Raw genomic sequence first — 17,934 nt, 5'->3', positions numbered from 1 at the left:
TCAATCGTATTTTTCCTTATACTAAAATGCCTTCGAGCTGTTTACTTTAGATGTATTGATTAATCATAACATTGCCGTTAGCCGGACAAGAGGATGAGAAAATACTTAATTTTTCACCATTCACTTCATTTATTTCAGTTTTGTTAATCCCGTGAAAACGACGGTGGCACCTGTGTGTATAAATCCCTGGCCTTTGATCTGATCTCTAAGGGTTAGGCCAAGGGCCAGGCAGTCATAACCATGGTTAGACCTCAGTGCACAGGGAGTTACAAACATGTTGGTTTATCCACTGGTCAAGAATTATGTTGATTACCCTGTGGAATTTGTGTGATTAAATCTCACTTCACTGGTGCTTCTGTGATGATTATAATCTTAGCAGCCTTTGCGTGAGGTGGATTTCCTCAGTTAATCTTAAGCTTTAATTCAGAATAAGCAGATATCCGCCACGCTTAATTGCATCATCATAGATATCTTAATCACGTCACATACATGTTAATGAACCTCACTTGTGATTAGCATGTAATTAGTCAGCGAAGATTATAGTTCGCGCGCCCTTAAAAACTATTAATGAATAAACACCGACATGTACATTTTGTGGGGAGAAATCCTCTTCATTCTTTTCCTGCGCTGGATGAAGTATACGCTTAAGATATGAAAATGTCCTGAGATAAACGTCCCACCCAGCTGTGGCGCTAATGAAATATTACGACGTTGGAGTGGAGTTCGTACGCTGCGGCCGCCATGCTCGGTCGACTGTAACTTGGCGGAAAACGGTTTGGGGACGCATATATATATATATATATATATATATATATATATATATATATATATATATATATATATATGCGTCCCCAAACCGTTTTCCGCCAAGTTGTACACATATACACATATACATTCACACACAGCCATATACATATATGCTTTTTTTTTTTTTTTTTTTTTTTTATACTTTGTCGCTGTCTCCCGCGTTTGCGAGGTAGCGCAAGGAAACAGACGAAAGAAATGGCCCAACCCCCCCCCATACACATGCACATACACACGTCCACACACGCAAATATACATACCTACACAGCTTTCCATGGTTTACCCCAGACGCTTCACATGCCTTGATTCAATCCACTGACAGCACGTCAACCCCTGTATACCACATCGCTCCAATTCACTCTATTCCTTGCCCTCCTTTCACCCTCCTGCATGTTCCTACATATATGCACATGTACATATTCATACTCGCTTGCCTTCATCCATTCTCGGCGCCACCCCTCCCCACAGGAAATAGCATCGCCACAAAGTATCGGGAAATATGAAGTGTCAAGCTCTTTCGTAAACAACGTGTTTTTCGTCTCCTTGTAATTTTACCTGCGTATTGTGTAAACTCGCTACTTAAGTATTATTTGCATATATATATATATATATATATATATATATATATATATATATATATATATATATATAAGATATAGTACCATCATCATGTTAGTTTGAGACCACCCTTGGATGCACATGAATACTCCAGTGAAGCAGATTGTTATTCGCACTGGAGGAAAACCGTGTGGATACCGACAATGTCCAAAGACCTTCTTCCAGAGGATGAACTGAGTCACCTCAATCCTCATACAAGAGAGGAACCTCATGAAAGTTCACATTGCCAAAAGGCATTATCCCTCAAGAGTTATTTTACGCGGCACACGATCGTCCACATAGGAGAAAAGCTATTCTGATGGTCACATTTCCAAGTCCTCCTACAGGAATACTCTTGTGCTGCACATGACTGTTCACACTGGAGAGAGGCCATATGAAAGTTCCCAGTGCCTAACGACCTCTGGCTGCTGGGGTATGAGATGAAGTGTTTCATTATTTGGACAGGAGAGAGGCCAAAAGAATGTTCACGTTTTCAAAAGACTTGTAACGTGAAGAAATTTCAAATAGCTGAGAAGCCATTCACATGACCATTGAACGCTGTGGCCAAGGCTTCCGCCTTCCACAGCAAAGCTGGTCAGGCATGTTGTCACAGTTCCTGCCTTGGCGAACGTCATTGTGAGAAGATGGTGCTCTGCTGACAGATACGTGAGGGCCATTTGATGCCACATTTCCCAGCAGATAAAGCTATTAGCCTCGAGAAAGTGAAATTATAAGTAGGTAATGAAACAGAATCCATCTGGAGAACGGACGATTACCCACAATTTACCAGAGTTGTCCCTCAGTCATATATAAAAGCTCGTGTGGATGACATGACCTTCATGAAGTTCATTCTGCTAGAAATAAGAAGGGGGAAAAATTCTGCTATTAAGTCATTCCATGATTCATCAAACAGCTTCCACAACAGCCAGTGAACTTGACCTGGCTTCCTGCAGGTCCGTATGATATCTTTGGTGTGTTCTCGGAAACCAGCGTGTCAGCATCACCATCGTCCAAGGTAAAGTGTTGATAAGTTTTATTATGATCAGTTTGTGTGTATATACTGACAGACTGATCAGATTTTGTGAATGACCGTTGCTACATCTAGAGTAATTGTGATGGTAATTATGCTAGATGAAGTGGCCCCCAGTCCAATGGAATGAGAGGAAATGAGGGAAAGTTGATCACTTTAAAGTTAGCCTCCCCAGTCGGTTGACTCATATATATATATATATATATATATATATATATATATATATATATATATATATATATATATATATAAGTTAACAATTTTCATTTCCATAACCCTGGTGCCTTTTCCTCACAAAAAATCATTCGACAGTAAATATCATTGTTGACATGTACATAAGAGTACGTGTATCATGCCGACATTAACATGAAAAATTATTTTATGAAAACAATTTTCTTTTGAAGATCAGTTGTGAGAGGCAGTAGGAGACACAGAGTCACTTGTTATTCTCTAGGTCGAGGTGGATCTGAACCTCTGACTCCTGGGATTGTTCAGTAAACTATGAAGATGTTATAGTAAGATGGAAATGGCTTAAAGATTTGATCGATGATGATATGACGCAAGCAAAACCGGTATGAGACATCATCAGTTAGAAGAGTGACCCGGGACACTAAGATTATACGATAGAAAGGCTATGTGATAAATGTGACTGATGCAAGCTAAGAACGTTTGGCATTGTTTTGGGGAAGATGTCTGAGCGGTGCTTGAGTGACCATGTGCCATATAATGGTTCTAGTTCTCAACGTCTGGCTAGGAAAAATACGATTGAGTCAAGGACGTGGGTACACCACATCTGGGAAATAGCCAAAGGTGTGTTAAGGAAAAAAAAAAAAGGAATAGATGTATTTGATGATTAGACACGATTCATTCTAATTATTGTTCGTGACGACTACACCTCATGTTGGTGCAGGGGGTTGGCCTGGCACAGTGTCAGGCCGGGCCATGGCTCTGCCGGTAGGCGGGCCAGAAGAGCAGGCAGGCGCTGGGCCAGACAGGACCCCACCACCATGGCTGGCCGCTCGAGCCTCGACCACCCACCAGCCAAGTTTGGCTCCGACTCGGCAATATCCGAGACATTTTATGCTCTGCTCTTGACCATGTTGTTTGTTTGTAAACGGCACTGTGTGTGTGTGTGTGTGTGTGTGTGTGTACACGCGCGCGCTACCTTAAACATGCAAAAGTTAATATATGTGTCTACTGTATATGGTTACGTGTATGAATTTTAAGTGTGAAAATTTACCTTGCAAAATGTGATTAAGAATATACCTCTTCAGTACTGTGAGCATGCACGCACGCGTGTATGAAATTCCGTGTGTGTGTGTGTGTGTACGTGAGAACTACTGGGCCAGACGCCGCATGTATTACACCAGGGAGAGTTCCATCAACCGCCATATGCTTCAACACTATTGAGTTTATTTTCTTTTTCTGCTTATCCTAGTATTACTATACTTCACATTGACTAAAAGAATATCAAAAAATGTGAGTTGTTATTATAGGAGAACCATAGTTATCTCACGACTCGCGTATTGAATAATTGTCGTTAGCGTGTAACTACTCTCAGTCGAACCCACGAAGGGGCCGGTGTTGGGGGGTTAACATTTGTAAACACCGCCAGCTTCCTCATTTCACGAGACCCTTGACGCCTTGAAAGACACCTTGGGCTTCTAAGTACCTGAAACTCAAGTAGCATATCAAATCATCAGTTACCTGGCGCTGTAACAACAGAATAAGTATCCAAAACACCGGCTCTATATTCTCCCCGCCATGTGACTCGGCGCCATTTTCCCCCTCCTTCTTCCCCCAGCACTTCCCCCATTCTGCTCCCGCTCTCATCCCCCTCCCTCCACCAGACTGTAAACACAACATTCAGTACACGTCTAGCCACGGTGGGGTAAACTTGCTGTCAATCTGGGCTCCAACGGATGTGATATAACTTGAATCGGTTTGATATCCGGTGTGTTTGAAGAAGTTACCTCGGACTGTGAGTGTTTATGCTCCTCTGTGAAGAAGGGAAGAAGCGAAATAGAGAGAGAAGTGCTGTTGGAACACCTCAGAGATTGTGAATTAGGTTCGCGCACACTCGCTCGTTTGTTGAAGGGACTAGCGTAGTATTTTTAGCGTGCCCACTTAGAGAGAGAGGGAAAGAGGCAGTGTATCTTTAAGTGCATCAACAGTTAAAATGAGAGTAATCATGCTATGTACAGCGGTTTAGAAGGAAGAGGAAATATTTTAGCGTAATACGTATTCAAGTAACTCGGACATTCTTTTGTGATTTTGTTGTATACGCCATATCTGGCATTATTTACCTGCATAAAAAGCATTCATTTATTGAAATCAGTATTTCGTCATTTAAAGTGACATATGATTGGAGCATCACAAGTATTGTGGACGTTTACACAGCCTTGCATCACCCAGGTGAGCGATATTGCGTCATTTGTTTTGGAAGGTGCGGGCAGGCCCACCTAGCGCTTGGAAAGAATCATTAGCCCGTCGTAAATATTTATTTTAACTGTTTCTTTATTACCACTTTATAGTGCTAAGTGGTATTTCACAAATCTGAATTGGTGATAAGAAGCACACTTCGGATCTCTACAGACGGACCTTGTCTGTAGTGGTGATATTGGGGAGTGAGTGTGGGCATGTTGTAGCCCCTGGCAAGTGTCACAATCGCCACACTGACCCTGAAGGTAGGAACGGGCAGCCGGAGACCCACGAAGACGGTGTCACCACGGCCCACCTACTTCGACCACCACCATCACCACGGGTCTTTCCTGACGAAGGGCGTGGGCGCCGGTCTACATCCCAGCCCACTTCACGCCCACGCTTTCTCTTCTGTAGCAGTAAAGGTGAGTTACATCAGCTGTTGATATGGTTCTCGGGATTATGGCTTGAGGTCAGTTGAGACGAGGAAAAAATGTCCGAGTGTATGCCAAAGAATATGTAATGTCAGGGACTTTTAGGAATGTAGGTAGTTTGGATGGGTTCGGGGTAATTATGCAGGTTGCAGTTATGATGATAGGAATAACTGTATGATTAAAGCTTCTGAGCATATTTGTTTACTTAGGATCTTGATAAGGTAGAGTTAACATTTTAGCACAGTGTTACTGCCCTTAAGCACGTCGGCGCGATCTTTGCGACCGGCGGAACAACCTTTGAATCTGATCACTTTAGCCTTTGGCCTGACCTTAGGAGGTGAGGTGGAAGTTTACGCTGTCATACTGGGGATCGTTTCGTCGAACTCAAGATTCATAGTGCCGTGTTCAAGGGTTGTACCGTAGTGTTTAGGGGTCGTACCGTCGTCCTCAAGGATCGAAGTGTCATCTTCAAGGGTCGTACTGTCGTCCCCAGGGATCGTACCGCCATGTTCCAGGGACGTGCTCAAGGATCGTACCATGGTATTCAAGGGTGCTTGTGTAGTTAAAGTGGTTTCGAGAGCACATGCAGGTCTCCCACAGATCAGGGCAGACAGATATACTGAGCCTGGGATCAGCTGAATATTACGTATCTAGATTAAGTTTCGTCCCATATATGTTGTATGTCAGATGATACATCCCGTGTTACTTCCAGTAACATTTTGAATACTGACGGAACGCATTCCTTAATAACATTACGACTGTACGCTCTACATGTCGAGGTGACGCTGTAATTTTTATGGGAAACGAAGTTTTGAAATTTATGACGTACTTGCGGGACTAGCCGTCTTAGGTGAAAGGGGGCATCTGCAAGTTACTGATATTGATGTTACCAAATAAAGGGGTGATGAGAAATGGAATAAGGGCCGTTATAATGACTAGGGGAGCGGATCTAGTACGGAGGGAAGTGCTGAGTCCAGCAGCATGCGGGCGATGGAGGGGAAGAGTACTGCGACGCGGCCACTGGCGGCTAGGGTTGTTGCGCTCTGGACCTTGGGACAGGCGCACCTACGCTCTCACCACACCCCTCACCAACCATGGTCTGCGCCCTCACCAGATATTGTGTCGCCTCACCACACCCTTCACCACGCCTCTTCCTAGCTTCTCCCTGTCCATTCCAGCATCCTTCACCTTTCTGTTACCTTTAAGTTCTATTCTATATCAACCGCTCTCAGTAGGCCTGTCATCAACCCTCTCAGTCTGTCACCAAGTATCCCTGGTGAGGACTTGGATGTGCCTGGTGTGTGCTGCCTGAGTGTTAATTTTTTGGTGGTCTCGTGCCTACTGGATGTCTGGTACACCGTGGGAATACATGTCCTTTGTAGAAGAGATCCCGGATCTTTCCTTGGTTTCCTGAAATGTTTCATGATAGAAAGTTACAGGTGTGGACCCCTGACATTTAGTCCTTTATTCTCTCTGCAGTCCCCCTCTGCACCGCACCACTTAACTACGGCCAAGGCTGACCTCCCTACGCAGGGTGTTCACCACACTGTTCACTGGAGGTTCCCTGCCCCTCACCAGGTTGTGTGCACTTCAGGAGTCTATGTAAGTGACAGACGCCCTTACAAAGACCTGATAGCTCCTCCCGGCCACTCTGCTCAACACGTCCACTGGTAAACCCACTCTCACACACGTCCATCCGACATAGAGATGTAATGCTCCTCTCGGTCCCACATGATACCTTCCACACTTACTGTTGCGTGTTCCCACGTCCTCACGCACTCCCCACCAAGCCCTACAGATAGATCTCCTCACTCTGGTGCACCCTCACACCCCCACAGTATTACCTTTCACGCCCATTATGATGCGCAGATGTGCGTCCTCTCACGCCCATGGTGGCTCCACGCCCACGCGTGCTTCCTCCCACGCCGACACGCAATCGTTTCCTTCCTCCGCCTGTTGGTGGTTCTTCCCACGCCCTTATAGTCCCTCCCACGCTCACACAGTCCCTCCCACGCTCACACAGTCCCTCCCACGCCCTCATCGTTCTTCCCACTATATGCGAAAGTTATTCAGAATGCCTCGACCCTGCCATATAGGGCCAGCCCCCGCGTCATCAGGATAAACTTGCTGGTGTGACCTCTTACCTTAGGTAACACACGTAGTTTCTTGGGCCGCCTTACTACTCTGGTAGCTCAGCCTTTGACCAGGCTGCTCTGGTAAGGTGGGCCTGGTATATGTTGTGCACCTGGGTTGGACTAGTACACTTAAAGGGAATTCATAATCGTATTGTGATGAAGAACAGAAGGTCTTCCTGTGATGATGTACCTGTAGATATGACAAGGTTTCGAGAACTGAATGTGTGCGACTAATCCTGGGGAAGAAAACGTGTCGAAACGTTGAGAAGTATATTCTGATCAGCTGCTCGTGTCTCATCGTACCTTACTGCCTTGGCTTATATCTGTTGGCACGTGTTTGTAGAGCCACATCTGTTGGCACGTGTTTGTAGAGCCACATCTGTTGGCACGTGTTTGTAGAGCCACATCTGTTGGCACGTGTTTGTATAGCCACATCTGTTGGCACGTGTTTGTAGAGCCACATCTGTTGGCACGTGTTTGTAGAGCCACATCTGTTGGCACGTGTTTGTAGAGCCACATCTGTTGGCACGTGTTTGTATAGCCACATCTGTTGGCACGTGTTTGTAGAGCCACATCTCTTGGCACGTGTTTGTAGAGCCACATCTGTTGGCACGTGTTTGTATAGCCACATCTGTTGGCACGTGTTTGTATAGCCACATCTGTTGGCACGTGTTTGTATAGCCACATCTGTTGGCACTTGTTTGTATAGCCACATCTGTTGGCACGTCTTTGTATAGCCACATCTGTTGGCACGTGTTTGTATAGCCACTGCCGACGAGATTACAACGTACTGCATCGGTTGATTATTATTTGAAAGATACGATAGATATGGATATGTTTTATTCAGAATCACTGTTGCTTTTGTTTTCGTTTCTCCGCATTTACATCATCATGACTGAAGGAGGAAGACTTGTCCCATTTCTGTTATTTGTTATCATATGTAAAGCTGTTCTGGACATACCGCTTCTGACACCATGATCAGTACGAAAGTCTCCTTCCCCGAAACACGGAGAAAGGCCACAGTTCAAGGACAACACACCCTGTTCATGGTGCAAGAATAAAAATTCAATGTTTAACGAAGAAAAGAAAAACTTGGTTGCTTTAGGTCGGTCGGGCTGCGATCCTCAACGGTTTGCTTACGACGGTGGTTATGAGGGCCGCGGGCACATGTGACGCACCGTACCTGACGTAAGGTATATGAATTACGTCGGAAAGCTGGCCCTAATAAACGTCATATCTTACCATAACAAGTGTTTATGTAGGTTGACGTCACTGATGAACACGTGATAGCAGTGTGTGTGTGTGGATGTGGGTGGGTGGGAGGATGTATAACCCCTTGCGGGAGCACGACAGTGCTAGTTATGGGTATGATGGCTTGACTTATATAAAGCTCAGGTCATCATACCCAGGGGTCGAGCCGTTATATGAAAATAGCACAAATGTTGATTGTACAGGTAGTGTACTTGTGCAGCCCAGAGCCAAGTTAACCTTGTAAGAACGCCCCAGAGATCATTCACTGCTCGTATCGATTAACCTTTAGATAGAAAAAAAAAGAAGAAATGTCATGAAGCAGTCCATTGATGTTTTCAAGAATGAACTCGAAGTTTCTCTACGAACCGGACTAAGCTGGCTGCGTTGTGTCTATTCCCGCGGTCTGCTACCACAAACAGTCTTAGTGATCAGTGTCGAAGGCCAGAGTGGCTCCTGACACGAACGTACGGTCAACTCATAATATTACTGGATTATATTTCATATATATTTTGTTTGCTAATCTTTTATACCTGTACACTTCATGACTGGATTCATATCCTGAACAATTGTGTGGTATGTATTAGAATGTTATAGTATTCCCTTCTCTACTTTATTTAATGTCACATATACAGTGGTAGCCTGTACCAGTTAGCTCACTCTGGACTACCTGCATGACCCGCTAAGAGTACCATTGCATGGTACAGAGACCATGTAATCACTGACCATGTTAAATGACGGCTCATGGTCACTGGCGTCATCCATCGACCAGTAAACTATTGGCCAGTGCTGAGGTCATTACCAGAGTCGAATAGAATATTCATAAATCTTGAATGTCATCTTCCGCATCTTAGGTTATTCTTTGGTCATCTGACCAGATTGGCAAAGCTACAACACCTTGGATAAAGTGGCACCGGGAGGCTGTGTCTGTAACGTCAAGAAAAGTGATGACGGAAATAAATTGGGAGGCCGGAGTCAATACTTACAACTTGTTTAGGTTTATGCACAGACATGTCAACCTTAACCATTTGAACACGATGCCACTACAGCTTATAGGTGCGGTAGAATGACTTATAACCTAACGGTGAAGGTTTAGTTGTAAGGTTAGGCAATTGTACCCAAAGGTCGTACCGCCGAGCTCAAGGGTCGTGCCGTCGTGCTCCAGGGTTGTGCTTGTTGGCTTAAGTCATGTTTCGAGGAACATATGAGAACATTATTTGGTTGGTACACATCGAAGCGGAACGTAAACATGCTCCATGTAAGCAAGAGTTAGTTATATGACTCCACCACAAGCTTAGTGTGACTTCCCCCACTATCCTAGTCTTACCTTGTAACCCTCGTCTTCTTCTGAAGATAATCCTTAGAAAACAGGAATGATTTTCTCTTGTTCCTGTTTTAAACTGTTGGCGGTTATATAGATACTGAAATGTTAATACGGAAAGTAATACTATTACGCGAATGTTATATGCTTGTGTTACTGACTGTGTGATGATGGAAGGATCACATTTCATCAGAGCCTCGACACACTCTGGACCTGTTACTGGTCCCTCACAAGCTGGTAATTCTGCTTAAATACCCGAAACCTCACTAATGGATCCAGGGGACTGAGAATCACGCCAGTGTGAGTGCCATAAACAAGGTCAGACAAATGTCAATAAAAGTTTTTCAGCGGAAATGTGCGAGAATATGAAGACGTGGAAGGACAGCTAGAGGAAGATGTTACCCTCACTGCTCTGTACAGAATGATAGATCTGGATACCTGCTTCCAAGTAGAACCTGAATACCTCTGTCCTCAGGACGTCAGATGGTGAGTTGAGAGCCATTTGTTAGGTCTTGCCAAGCGACCACCGGAGATGGAGTAAAGCCCAAAGTATAATGGAAGCAACGGTAACGGGCTTCATAATATTTTGCTCGTTATCTACACGGTGAGGTGTCTGTGGTGGGTAATGTTGTAAACCTGTCAACCTCTCAGTCGATGTATTGTAGACACTGACGCTCTGTGTTCACTATGTGCCCTTCACCCACACTATCACAGAAACGCTTTGTCTATGTATGTTTGGACAATCAATGCATTCTTAGAATAAGGTCGGGGTGATGACCCAGGCACCAGCATCTTGCATTTGCATAGTTCGCTCCTCCACTGATGTATGCCACACTCTAGGATGAACTCCTACAGTTTCACTTGAACTTAAATGCACTTGAAATTACCTTTTACATGGATTCTGAGATATCAAGAAAGATATATACAACACTTATTCGATGTATGCTGGAATACGGTGCTCCAGCCTGTTGTACTCACTGGAAGAACTATAATGAACTAATGGAAAAGTGTACAAAGGAACGCAGCAATTGTGTCAGGGAACCTGAGTGGAATAGACCACGAACAGTGGTAGGAAACCCTTATTCTTGCCCCCATTGGAAGAAAAAGAGTTAAGAGATTTGAACTCTACATATGAATATATGAGACAATATCGACATTCGATTATACTTTTTTGATGCTTTAAGTGAGTTCAGTAGGGTATAGATATAGAAGTCTAGTAAGAGAAGTGTACATCGGGATATGAGGGAGCGTTTCCATTAGAATCATATTTGATTTGACTGATTTTACCGCAAGAGTGGCTGATAGGCAATTTTACCCGTTCTGTAGACAGTGGCGAAAAAGAGGATATAGAGTGCTCAAAAGGTTCAGGGACTGAGCCTCAGTGTTTGAAATATGAGGATTAGGCAGCATTGAGTGAATTATTCAGCAGTTTACATGGTAAGTTAGAATACAAATGATTGGATTAGGTATCAGATATAAGTGGACTGTTTACAGTAGAACGAAAGTCAGGATACTTTTCAAATATCCGAGGTGGAACATTGTTTTGAATGAAATTTTCAGTGAGAATTGACTCTGAACTCGATAATTTTACAACTGTCATGTAACTGATATTGCAGGTTTTGAGAGTAGCTTTGTTGGCATAGTGAACATCTGGTGTGTTCATTATCAACAGTAGGGGCAAACTCCCATGAATATCTATAGGCCAACGTGAGTCAGGCGACATATCATGGTGTCAGTGATCCTCTCACTGAAACCACACACACATATATATATATATATATATATGGTTCAGAGCCATGAGCACGTGATACAAATCAAGTAGTGAAGGTAAATGCGACTATTGGAGAATTAACAAAACAATCCAACAGAATAACAGACAAGAGGCGTTGGCCTAGGAGTGTAATGCTTCCACACCGTAGGCATACGTATACAGTTTAATAACACTAAAAGGGATTTTGCAATGTTAAAACACAGATCACCTTTAAACCATGGCTTCCGGTCTTGTCAGCATTACCAAGGGAACGCCATTGTAGTGGAGAAACGGCAGATAATCTCTGCGACGTAAAGTTCCTTGGCTGACCTTTGGCAATACTGGAATATTTACATCATAAACTGTGAAATGAAAATTCTCACATGACAGTGACGACCCTCTGTATCACAGAAGGCCACAAGGACCTTCGTGAGTGTATAATTATATATCCTTATTGTAGATCATATATGTTAAATTTCATAATAGAGATGTTGATGAAGATAGTCTATATATAGATGTACATAGCCCAAGATATCACATGAGGGAATAGGCCATCGTTCTCAGGGACCCGGTCAGGTACTCGAGCAGGGAAGGATGTAGCTGGTGGCTTGGTATCTCCAGGGTGAGGTCGCTCGGGCAGGAGGGAACCTAGTGCGTTCATTCACTGACTTCCGCGGACCTGTGAACGGCTGGGAGGGTGTGATTTTTTTTTTTTATGTACCTTGGAGTCTCCAGTCACGGACAACTGTCCACATCAAGGCCGGGCCTTAATGTACAATATGGGGAGATCAATGAAGTAGGTGAAATAGAAGAGACAAGGGAAATTACTTACGAACTTTAATTTGTGCTGGTAATCCCGGCAAATTTCTTGGGCTTCCCATGACCATCCTGTGGGTGGTAGCACAAAAGGAGTTTAGAAGTCACAACGAGTAACGACCCCACTCAATATCTTGGGTTGCGAGGTAGGTGTCCGATGAGAACTCCATGGTGTTAAGGGACCCTCGCTTAGCAGCAGCAGCTGGCATGTCTTGCCTTAACTGATGAACCTCTGATAACTTCTGCACACACACACACACACACACACACACACACACACACACACACACACACTTTCCATAGCCATATCACATATGCCTCCTTTCTGTAGACACTCTCAGCTTTCATGCTAGCGTAGCAAATCCCTCTCAGCCCACACGCACTATCTCACCCCGACTCTGCCATCCCACACGCACTCTCCCACAGGGCCTCATACCAAATCTCCCTTCCCGCACACGCACACACGCGCGCATATATTTGCGTGCAACATAATCCGTTTTCACACAGCAGGTAAGGGACCACTTGCATCACATTTTCGGATCATTCCTGTTACGTTCAATGTTCGCTGTTGTTGACGTCACTGGTCACCGTAGTGGCTCCTGGTGACCCATGGTAAAGTGTGTGGCGTCACTGGTCACCGTAGTGGCTCCTGGTGACCCTTGGTAAAGTGTGTGGCGTCACTGACTCGATCAATGATCCTGACTCTCGCCGGAATTTCCTTTACATGGTCGGTGTGCGCGCGTGACGTGGGCGGGGCTAAGGTCAGAGGTCAGCCCCTCGCTCGACCGCCGCCGCCACCAAGCGAGCTCGCGCGCCCGCCTGCTTGCCACCTGGTTGTGTGGCGATGATATGGTCGTGAGGATGTAACAGTGATATGGTACTGGTGTGGTGGTGGTGACAATTTGTGATGGTAGGAGAAGTGTGGAGTGGTACTGGTGTGGTGTCTCGTGAAGTAGTAATATATATTTTTTTTATATATTTGTGTGGAGACTGTCTTGCTGATGGTGATAGAGATGTGACGATGGTAATGTGGTGTTTATGATGAAGTAATTGTATTGTAACTGTGTGGTATGGATCGATTCGGTGGAGGTATGGTGTTGCAAGACATGATTGTTTTTCCTCTTAACCCCGTGATGAATATAACGGTACGATATTGAGCACGACAGCACGATCAATGAGCACGGCAGCACGATCATTGAGCACGACAGCACGATCATTGAGCACGACAGCACGATCATTGAGCACGGCAGTACGATCATTGAGCACGACAGCACGATCATTGAGCACGGCAGCACGATCATTGAGCACGGCAGTACGATCATTGAACACGGCAGCACGATCATTGAGCACGACAGCACGATCATTGAGCACGACAGCACGATCATTGAGCACGACAGCACGATCATTGAGCACGACAGCACGATCATTGAGCACGACAGCACGATCATTGAGCACGGCAGCACGATCATTGAGCACGACAGCACGATCATTGAGCACGACAGCACGATCATTGAGCACGGCAGCACGATCATTGAGCACGGCAGCACGATCATTGAGCACGGCAGCACGATCATTGAGCACGACAGCACGATCATTGAGCACGACAGCACGATCATTGAGCACGACAGCACGATCATTGAGCACGACAGCACGATCATTGAGCACGGCAGCACGATCATTGAGCACGGCAGCACGATCATTGAGCACGACAGCACGATCATTGAGCACGACAGCACGATCATTGAGCACGACAGCACGATCATTGAGCACGGCAGCACGATCATTGAGCACGGCAGCACGATCATTGAGCACGACAGCACGATCATTGAGCACGACAGCACGATCATTGAGCACGACAGCACGATCATTGAGCACGGCAGCACGATCATTGAGCACGACAGCACGATCATTGAGCACGACAGCACGATCATTGAGCACGACAGCACGATCATTGAGCACGGCAGCACGATCATTGAGCACGACAGCACGATCATTGAGCACGGCAGCACGATCATTGAGCACGACAGCACGATCATTGAGCACGGCAGCACGATCATTGAGCACGACAGCACGATCATTGAGCACGACAGCACGATCATTGATCATGACAGCACGATCTCTAAGCACAACGGTACGATCATTCATTGCAATTGTACAACTTTGCAGTTGATGTCCTGGCCATTGACCTAACCCAAGTGGGTCATGTCAAATGCCAGGTCATCATACGCAAGGGACGGAGGATAATTTCCGTGGGGATAATTAATCGAAGTCTTGTACAGGATATATCGTATATAAGGCTTGATGGCCTTACTGTACCTTCGTCTAAACATATGATTTAGCTAAAGTCCTGATGAAAGAGACGCTATCAACACTAACAAATGGTTGACAAAACGCAGTTTAACAAGCAAATTAATTGCCTGTGCAAAGACTCCTTTGATCATTAACCAAATAATTCAAAAATAACTTAGAGATAATTACTGAGCCACGTGGTGCAGGTGCACGGCTAACCCAGGCAATTGTTTTACTAAACCAGTTTTAAGAAGGTGTTACTGTCATGTCCATCAGTATTGCAAGGTAGTAATTCTGTTTCCCTCGGGTTATAATATTATTTTCCTTAATTAAGATTCATGTTGAAGATTATGTTACAGTTTATGGAATTATTTCTTGATAGCATTATCATAGTTTGGAATTACAGGGATATAATCCAGGCACTTGTTGCCTCAACTTTATGAGTGCGACAGTTTAACACATGGGTACGATGACTTTCATCGTATCCATTTGGGTAAGTCATCGTACTCAGGTGGGGTTTTATCGCACTCAAGTGGTTTGTATCGTACTTAAGGGGCGAAGTCGTCACACTCAAGGAATTGAATCGCCATCCTCAAAGGGTTAGGATGAATGAACTGGAAGATTTAAGGGTTGTTGATATGGTAATACGTCGGATTCCGGCACCAGACCATCCCACCCATTGTAGAGCGAAGTGTGTAGCTTCCTACAGTGTGGCAAGCCAACAGCTTACGTGGGAAGCTTTGATGGCATACTAGGCTGCGGGGTTAGAGAAAAGCGCAGGAAATTTAGCCAATGTTCGGGGAAAGGTTGATTGCAAGCTGTCAGTTGTGTGTCAGTCACCAGCGGGTACCGCTAACTGCATCTAATTATAACTCAGGGTTTTTCTATCCCTAGATGCATGCTGCCAGGATTGTGTCAGCGACGTATTATTGCCGGATTTTGTTTGTAGAATGTAGTCGTCTTGCAGCTGTTAGAAACACCGGCTATTTTGTTGAGAAATATGAGTAAGATATGTTACAAATTGTACCAGACCAGCCAGAATGCGTGGTAACGTAGGAGAAAAGATACATAGAGAAGTTTAAGAGTAGCCTGGAGAAGTACCTACCAGCCAGGCTGTGTGGGCATGCGGGCTGTGGCTGCCAACAGTTTGGTCGACCAACGACCCACCCATCTCTGCAGCTTCGGCCTAGCCCTGGCTGTTGTAGTGACCTACGAAACCATAGTAATTTATACAAAAGTTAAAATTTTGATCTAGGCCTAGACTTCTGAAACCATCGCAAGGTGAGGTAAGGTGAGGTGAGGTGAGGTAAAATTTGGTATGTTGTATTGCGTCCCACATCACTAGCGGAAGACCAGAGTGATGTGTGGTGTGGGTGAGGAGCGTGTGTGTCTGGGGTCGATATACTGCAGCGTCAGGTGTCACCATGACCAGGAGCTTCCAGCTCGGGGACCTCTGGTCCACTAGACCGTTCATATCGTTTCTTAGGTTGTCGATCTGTACGTCTCCGCTACAAGCTGTATCGTCAGGTGTACCAAGACGCCTCTTGAAATATACAAACGCGATTCCTGTCCTGGCGAGGGAAGAGATGAAAGATCTGCTTTTTTTCCCCTTCAACATTGTCTGCATGGCAACTTATTTTACGTTTATTCATGGAAGTCCGGTCTTCTCTCATGGCATTATTTTTCCTTAGAGGAGAGAGAGAGAGAGAGAGAGAGAGAGAGAGAGAGAGAGAGAGAGAGAGAGAGAGAGAGAGAGACCGCGTTAGTCTGTTCATAAGAAACAAAACTACGGAAACCTTTTCCTTATTCTGTACTTCACCAGTTGAGGACGGCGTTATGACCCAGGGCAGTGAAGGCCTGACTGGCCTTTTAACACAACCCATAAAAATCAGGTCCGTCACGCCATCACGCCAAAGGGTCGGTACCGTCGTGCATCATACATTGTTGCTCTTGTGTCTTTAATCCCGTTTTCTTCCCGAGGCTCGTCTCTCGGGTGCCTCACGAGTGTTCGTACCGCCACGTCTTGTTATGAAGTGTTGTGTGTATGATACTCAGGTGTCGTGAGCTCTTGTCTTCTGTGTCTTCATACGTCCTTGGTTGAAGGTCCTGTCTGTCACCGATGGAAGAAATAGATGGATAGTATTAATCTGTCATAATCCTGTAGATACCGAGAGACCAAAATTAAGAACACCACTTTTTTGTAAGGTTGACTCTGAACTGTACCTGATGTGTTGGAATGTAGAACTGTGTATCTCATGGTTTCCCCCTGGCTAGCCTGTGATGGGGTACGCGGCCTTGCAGGCTGCAGACATCAGCAGACTGATCAGACGACGCTGCAACGCTCCCACCTGGTGCCTTACGGAGCGGAGAGGGTAAAGATGAGCCACCGCCACCTTCGTCCCTCACCATTAGTCGCCACCTGCACCGTCCTCCCTCACAGCTGGGTAGGAAGCAGAGGCCAACATGAGCGAGTAACCCCTGGCCACAGGAGACATTACAACAAAATTCACAACTTACCAGTGGACAGATTAGCCTGAGACTCATGCCACAGACGGTTGTCGCTGGAGGAGTCTGCAGATGACTTAAGAACTTAAAAAAGAAAAGAAATACCGTGCTCTATAAACAGGATCGGTGTTTTCAGTGTGTACGAGACACAGACACAGATTACAGTGATGTCAGAAATACCAAGAACAAAAAGAAAGTAACTTTAACGACTCGGTAAACACCAGAGTGTGGTCGATGACCCCAGGTCTTTTTTTAATCACTTGCTTCCCTCCGCCCCCTCGCCCCATCCCTATCGTGACTCATACATCACATTCACACGGCCAACAAACTGCCTCGTCCATCACGTGTTGGTGAGGACTGCCTGGTCCCGGGTCTGGCTGGGAGAGGAGGGAAGTGTCCAGGATAAGCCTGAGAGTCTGGTCAACATAACGTAGTACTATGAGCAGGGAAGTTGTGTGAGGTATAGGACGGCGGCAGCAGCTGGGCCACAGAACAACGTATTTCGTATTTTTTTTTTCTTTATGTAAAACTGTCGTCAGCTTCAGCAGAAAAAGTCTCTTTGTAGATCATCAGTCAGTCAGTCT

General features: G+C 45.2%; 1 protein-coding gene across 1 annotated transcript in view; it reads left to right on the top strand.

The window, feature by feature from the left end:
- The first annotated feature begins 4,299 nt into the window (after positions 1–4,299).
- Positions 4,300–17,934, top strand: part of LOC139765858 (uncharacterized) — a 378,458-nt gene continuing 364,823 nt past the window's right edge. Inside the window, exons 1-2 of the mRNA XM_071693716.1 lie at positions 4,300–4,412; positions 4,966–5,277. The gene's annotated coding sequence lies outside the window, so the exon portion shown is untranslated. The remainder of the gene's footprint in view (positions 4,413–4,965; positions 5,278–17,934) is intronic.

Source organism: Panulirus ornatus, chromosome 56 (assembly GCF_036320965.1).
Source record: "Panulirus ornatus isolate Po-2019 chromosome 56, ASM3632096v1, whole genome shotgun sequence".
NCBI classification, from domain to species: domain Eukaryota; kingdom Metazoa; phylum Arthropoda; class Malacostraca; order Decapoda; family Palinuridae; genus Panulirus; species Panulirus ornatus.
Note: the sequence above shows the minus strand (reverse complement) of the source record. Positions and strands in the feature narration are given on the sequence as shown.